Below are 6,287 nucleotides of genomic sequence, written 5' to 3' on the forward strand. Positions count from 1 at the left end.
CCTGGCTGTAAAAAAACAAAAAATATTTTTAAAAGTTTTTTTTTTATGGCCAGGCACAGTGGCTCACGCCAGTAATCTCAGCACTTTGAGAGACCAACGTGGGTGGATCACCTAAGGTCAGGAGTTCAAGACCAGCCTGGCCAACATGGTGAAACCCCATCTTTACTAAAAATACAAAAATTAGCTGGGTCTGGTGGTGTGCACCTGTTATCCCAGCTACTCAGAGAGACTAAGGCAGGAAAATTGCTTGAACCAGAGAGGTGGAGGTTACAGTAAGCCAAGATCCCACCACTGCACTCCAGACGGTGCAATAGACCAAGATTCCATGTCAAAAAAAATTGTATTTTTTAAATCAAAGGTACTTTTCTGGTCACCTTTGACCTGACCCCATGGGAAACAGCTAGACTTCTCCTGGGTTATACCTAGCTCCATCTGTGGCATCATTCTATGCCCATCCTAAAGAGCCATTGACCACTGAGGCCTGGACCATTGGAATATGCCTATTAGAGCCACTGATGGGGTCTGGGGTCATGCTTGGATAATGGAACAATGCAATAATACTTCCCTGTGCTTTAATTTCAAAAATATCAAAATGTGGCCATATGTTATCTTACAGGAATGACATTTAGGAAGTCATTTAGACGCTGGTTCTCAAATCATTGGCTTATAAAAAGCTTCACTTGTCCTCCATAAAATGACAAAAGTAAAGAAAATGTAGTAATTTTGTAATACAAGTTCATTATTCAAATTTAGAGGGGCCCCCCTTTATGCTGAAATTTTGGCCTTTCCTATTTTAGAAATTAAAATATTATTTTTCTATGAAATGATAGTGATTGTAGATAGCAGCATTTTAAAATATATAGTCTTAGCAAAATAAAAAAAATTGATTATCTAATCCGAGTTCTCCCCTATTCCCCAAACCCCATTAAAAAACAACCTTGGAGCCATCGATCCAAGCTACACTGTATCAAGTAAGCCTGGTGGGCTGCCTTCTGCACTGCATTCAAGAATCCTGCATGTGCGGGAGCCTTATGTCACTCATCCTTGGCTGTACTTTGATTTCCTGACAGGGTTTGGCACTTTGAATGCAGTAGGTGCTCAATAAACACTTGTTTCATTGACTCGGAATCAGCTGTCATTCATAATGACAACATCTCCAGGGGACATCAAAGACACTCTATATTTTATGGGAACAAATCATTTTGAGATTTAGTGATATAGAGTGAAAAGGGCTGTGGAGCGGCAGGCCTGGGTAGATTCCTGGTTTTGTCACTTTCCCACGAACCTCTTAGGTTTTAATACCTTGGTTGCTTCACCCATAAAATGTAGAGTACGTACTTTGCTTCTCCATGGACTCAGTTGTGAGGATCAGATTTGTGTGCAGAGGAGCACTCTTTGTATACGTAACACTCCATTTTTTTCCACCCCAGGCTCCTCATCATATGTCCCAGGATAGGACTCTGGGGCTGCCTCCTGGCTATAAGGCTGATTGATAAAGACAGCGCTTGGGGTCAGCTGCCACTTTCTCCTCTGTATCAGAAGCCTGAGTGTAGTAGGAGCTTGAGGGAGTCGGCCAAGCAGAGACTGGACTAATGACTAGCATATATTAAGTCCTCCCTATGCACCAGACACTCTTCCGAGCACTTCTACACAAGAACCCTGGAGGTAGGTGCCACTATTGTCACTCTTTATATCAGAGGATAAAACTGAAGCATAGCTAGAAAGAGGAGGAGCCAAATGTGAACCCTGGCAGCCTGGGAGGAGCCCACAGTCTCAGCCACCCCATTGTAACTGCCTTTCCACGTAGAGGGACAGGAGGTAGACAAGCCATAACACAGCCTCCCTGGGTCTGCTCTCATTCTTCTAGTTATACAAGCCAAGTGACCTCACTTTTGAAAGCAAGTTGCTATCCTCAGGTCAGCTCTCAGAATTACAGAGGGTCAGAACCGTAAGGAGGGTGGGGAATGTGTGCTCCATCTTCTCAGGAGGATGAGGAAACAGGTCCTGTGACTTACACAAAGACACGTGTTCCTGCCATCTCTGTAGCCTCAGCCCCACTTCCGCCTCCCACAGCGCTTCTGCACTTCCTTGCTTAACACACCTGGCCATTCCTGCTGTCAACCATTGCTCACTTCCGTTTGAATTCTGCCACACATCCAATCCCATATCATCCGTGAAGCCTTTGCTCATTCCATCAGCCCACAGCTTTCTCTCTTTCCTCTCGGTCACCTAGCAGGGTCTATACAGTCAACTGTATTCGCAGGCTGCCTACTGGAATCTTTATGCTGATATTTAACTGAACTCAGTTTAATTCATCTACCTGATCCTTGATGCCTATCTTGAATAAGTTCCTTAAGGGTGGAACATTCTATTTCACTTATTTCGTGATTCTCAGAGCAGTTAGCACCAGCACCTTACATACAATTACAGTGCGTGTGAGTGACAGGGGGCGGGCTGACCCTTACTCTGTTGTTATTCATCTTTTTCTCTCATGTACTGCCTATCAGCTCAGTCCAAGAAAGTCAATAGCATCCTCCCCTTAATCACCTTGTAGCAGAGTAGCCCAAGCACCTTTCCCAAGCCTGATCCAGCCCTGTGTCTGGTGATACTCAAGCCTCAATCAAGAGTGGAAAAAAACCCAGGCACTGGACAAGCCCATAACAGATAAGCTGCCATTAGGAACTTGATATTCCCTCTATGCAAACTGGACCAACGCACAACCTAGATATGTCACTGCAAATCTTTGTTGAATGAACAGCTCCAATATCATCAAAGTCACATCTTTACTTCTTCTCTTTATAACACAGTTGTCATGAACATCATGAGAAAGATGTATAGGAAAACTGAAGGCTCTGACCATTTGGAAACATTAAACATCAGAAAAAGTAGTGACCAGAATCCAAAATGTCAGATGAAATTCTGTGTTAAGCCATATAAGTAACTGAACAAAATATTTGGTCTTTCTCAGTCAGAGGGGAAAAAAAAAAAAAAAAGCTCTTTTTTTTGTAAGGATTGTTCCATTTTACAGACTAGGAAAATAACACCCATTGAGGCTGGGTGAGCAATCCCAGATAATCCAAATGGGGAGAGAAAGAGGGCATGAGGACATTTAGCAGAGACTGAAAACACTGTCTCATACTCAATTATTTTTTCCAAACCAAGTCATCTTTATTAAATGCATCTTCTCTCCCTCCCTCTCTCTCTCTGTCTGTGTAGCACATACTTCAGGTGTGTGTGTGTGTGTGTGTGTACATGTGTGTGTGTGTACGTGTGTGTGTAGCACATATTTCAGGCCTGAGGCACCACCCCATAGAGCTGGTGAGGAAGTAACTTCTGCTGCTCGTTGCAACTGTAGATCCACTGGGCACGAACAAATGCCAGGGAGGGGTTGTCCATCAGGGCCTCCTCAAAGCTGGGATCCCATTCCTGTGCGTGATCATAAACTGAACCCTGTCGCTCGTACAGCCCTGGAGCTCCCGGTTGAAGGCTGTGACGTATTGGATGAGTTTCTGCCACTTGTTTCCAGGGAACTCCCCGTAAAGGAAGAAGTGCTTGTCCTGGAAGAAACCTCAGAGCTCGCAGAATGGCAGATCAGGAGGCTCCTGGTGTTCCTCATCAACTGTGTTCTCATCTGTGGAGCCTGCAGTATACGGGTCTTCCCCGTTCTCCTCCTGGCCAGGGGGCGGTCTGTGTTCCCTTCTGCTCTGCCACTCTCCTCAGCTCATCTTCTGTGTCCCCAGAATCTTCCACCCCGTTGTTCTGTCTTGTGACTGTTCCCCGTCAATGTCTGTGTCTTCCTGGGGCACTGGTGAGGCTGCTTTGGTCTCTTCCGGGGTTGGGGACTTCTGGGGTGAGCTGGGTTCAGCTGCCTGAGTGGGCTTGGTTTTGGTCTGGGGGCGCTTTCAAGGATGCTTGGGGGCTTCATCACCACTGCTGCCACTGTGAAAGGCCTCATTGTCCTCACTGCTAGGGTCTGGCCCTGCCATAAGGTACTTCCGGGAGGGCAGCCGCTGACGCCTGTGGTGACAGTCCAGCACCCACTCCCTACGCACAATGCTGCCTCCGAGGCCTAGGACCTGGCTGTACTTGGGGGTGTTGGCAAATACACAGATGAGGTGCATGCTGTCCGGGGCCCAGTCTGGCCGATACTTGGCCCCCAGCTCTAGGGCCTTATCTCACAGTTCGGAGCAGAAGGGGTTCTGGAAGCCAATCAGCACCACTACCACACCCTGAAGGATCTTCTCCAGCTCCTCTGCGCCAGTGCAGGGTCGTCTGGGCTCAGCGCCTTCTCCTCGGGGCTTGCCTGTCACTACCTCTGTGCTGGGGCAGGGACTGGGGCTGTGGCTGGGGTATGGGTGGAAGCTGGCAATTTAGGTCTCTTGGGAACAGGTGGCGACAGCTGGGGTGCTGGTTTGCTGGCGGGTCTTCTTTTCTTCTCGGTTCAAATCCCAACTTCCGCTTCCCTTTGGGAGACTCCTGGGGCTTGGAGGTGCTGCCTATGGCCCTGGAGACTGGAGAGGCTGAGGCGGCAGCACTGGAGACCTGGAGGGTGGCAGCTTCGTAGCTGGGTCCTGCCAGTTTGCTGGCTGTGGCTGGGATGTCTTTTTGACCTGGCTGAAGAAGAGAGCCCCCGGCCTCAGAGAGTTGGCGTTCTCGTCCTCCTCCTGCACACGGAATTGGCCGAGCTTGGTCACCGTCACCTTCTGGGACGGGGCCTCTACCTCATCTTTGTCTAGGGGGGCTATGAAACTGTTCAAAACTCAGGCCAAATGGGGAGCCCTTGCTGTAGGGCTGGCTGCAAACAATTTTGACGCAGTCCCAGGGCTTCTCAGCTGCCCGGACCAGCTTGTCAGGCCCAAACATGTGAACGCGGTTGGGGTTCGAACCACTGCGGCTCTCCAAAGGGGACATCAAACATGAGGTGACCAGAAGGACCTCATAGTCTTGCTCCCCAGCACCTCCAGCCAAGCTACCCACCAGCACCTCCACGAAAGCTGAGCAATCATTCCCCATGTCCACACAGTGTATCTGCTCCTCCTCCTCCAACTGTAGGACCACAGAGATTGTCTTCTCGCCTGCCTTGGCTGCCCACCATTTTCAGTAAGTGTCGGCCTCGCAAAGATTTTCTGCACAGTGGGTCGAGTCCTGGCTGCAGCAGGATGCAACATGGCGGAGGCTGATCTCCGGCATGTCAACTTCATGGGCTTCACCTGGCCAGAGAGATAAGGTACAGTCTGGGGTCCAAGGGGCAGGGAGAGTAGGTGGCAGTGGGGTGCTCCCTGCACAGGCTCCACACTCAATTTTTAAAAAGACAAACACTAAAGTAGATCATCAGGAGCATGTGGATGTTTACTCCATTGTGCCTTACATGAACTTGTCATAATGCAAATCTCAGCAAAGATTCTTTCATCATCAAAGTGTTGGCTGGGCAGGGTGGCTCACACATGAAATCCCAGCACTTTGGGAGACCAAGGTGGGCAGGTCATGAGGTCAAGAGATAGAGATCATCCTGGTTAAAATGGTGAAACCCAGTTTGCACTAAAAATACAAAAATTAGCTAAACATGGTAGCACACACCTGTAGTCCCAGCTACTCAGAAGGCTGAGGCAGAAGAATCGCTTGAACCCAGGACGCAGAGGTTGCAGTGAGCAGAGATCATGCCACTGCAATCCCTCCTGGTGACAGAACGAGACTCCGTCTCGAAAAAAAAAGTTTTTTATAATTAGATATTTCCATTTGATGTTTCAGTATATTTTACCACAATAAAAAACACCAAAAAGTAGATGTTCATTATTTTAAAAATACAAAATAGTACCATAAATATAATGAATAGAATAAAAATCATTAGTAATCTCCTATCTAGGAATAATGTGTTAATTATGAAGGGTTTATAAAAATGTAAATTCCTCTGCATTGCTATAGTTCTACAGTGATCTTTCAGAAATGTTAGCTGTGAATGGCAGGCCAGTTTGCCACTATCTTTTTATTATAGTTCCATTGATTTTTGAGGAAGAGGGATTAAGGTCCAAATATTGGCAAATTCACATGAATCTATTGCAATTATCAGTCTAAACTGCTATGTGCATCTAAACTGACAGCTTCTCCTTTTGTATCCAGGAAACTCAGTGTTCAAAATAATATCATTGTGTTGATCAGATAACCAAAAGAAATGAGACACTTCAGGGCACGGAGGATGACTATAAATGGTAGTGCAAAGTGGAAAATGCTGTCTTTCTAAACCCACTGAAACTGTGCTAGTCACCAGGTAAAGACAGGTTTTATTTCTT

At 47.0% G+C, this 6,287-nt stretch overlaps 1 pseudogene; it reads right to left on the reverse strand.

Annotated features, from left to right (window-relative positions):
* Nucleotides 1–306: 306 nt before the first annotated feature.
* LOC116550931 lies at nucleotides 307–5,484 on the reverse strand (annotated as a pseudogene).
* Nucleotides 5,485–6,287: the final 803 nt, after the last annotated feature.

This window comes from Sapajus apella, unplaced genomic scaffold, assembly GCF_009761245.1.
Source record: "Sapajus apella isolate SASKATOON/1434 unplaced genomic scaffold, GSC_monkey_1.0 scaffold1, whole genome shotgun sequence".
NCBI lineage: Eukaryota > Metazoa > Chordata > Mammalia > Primates > Cebidae > Sapajus > Sapajus apella.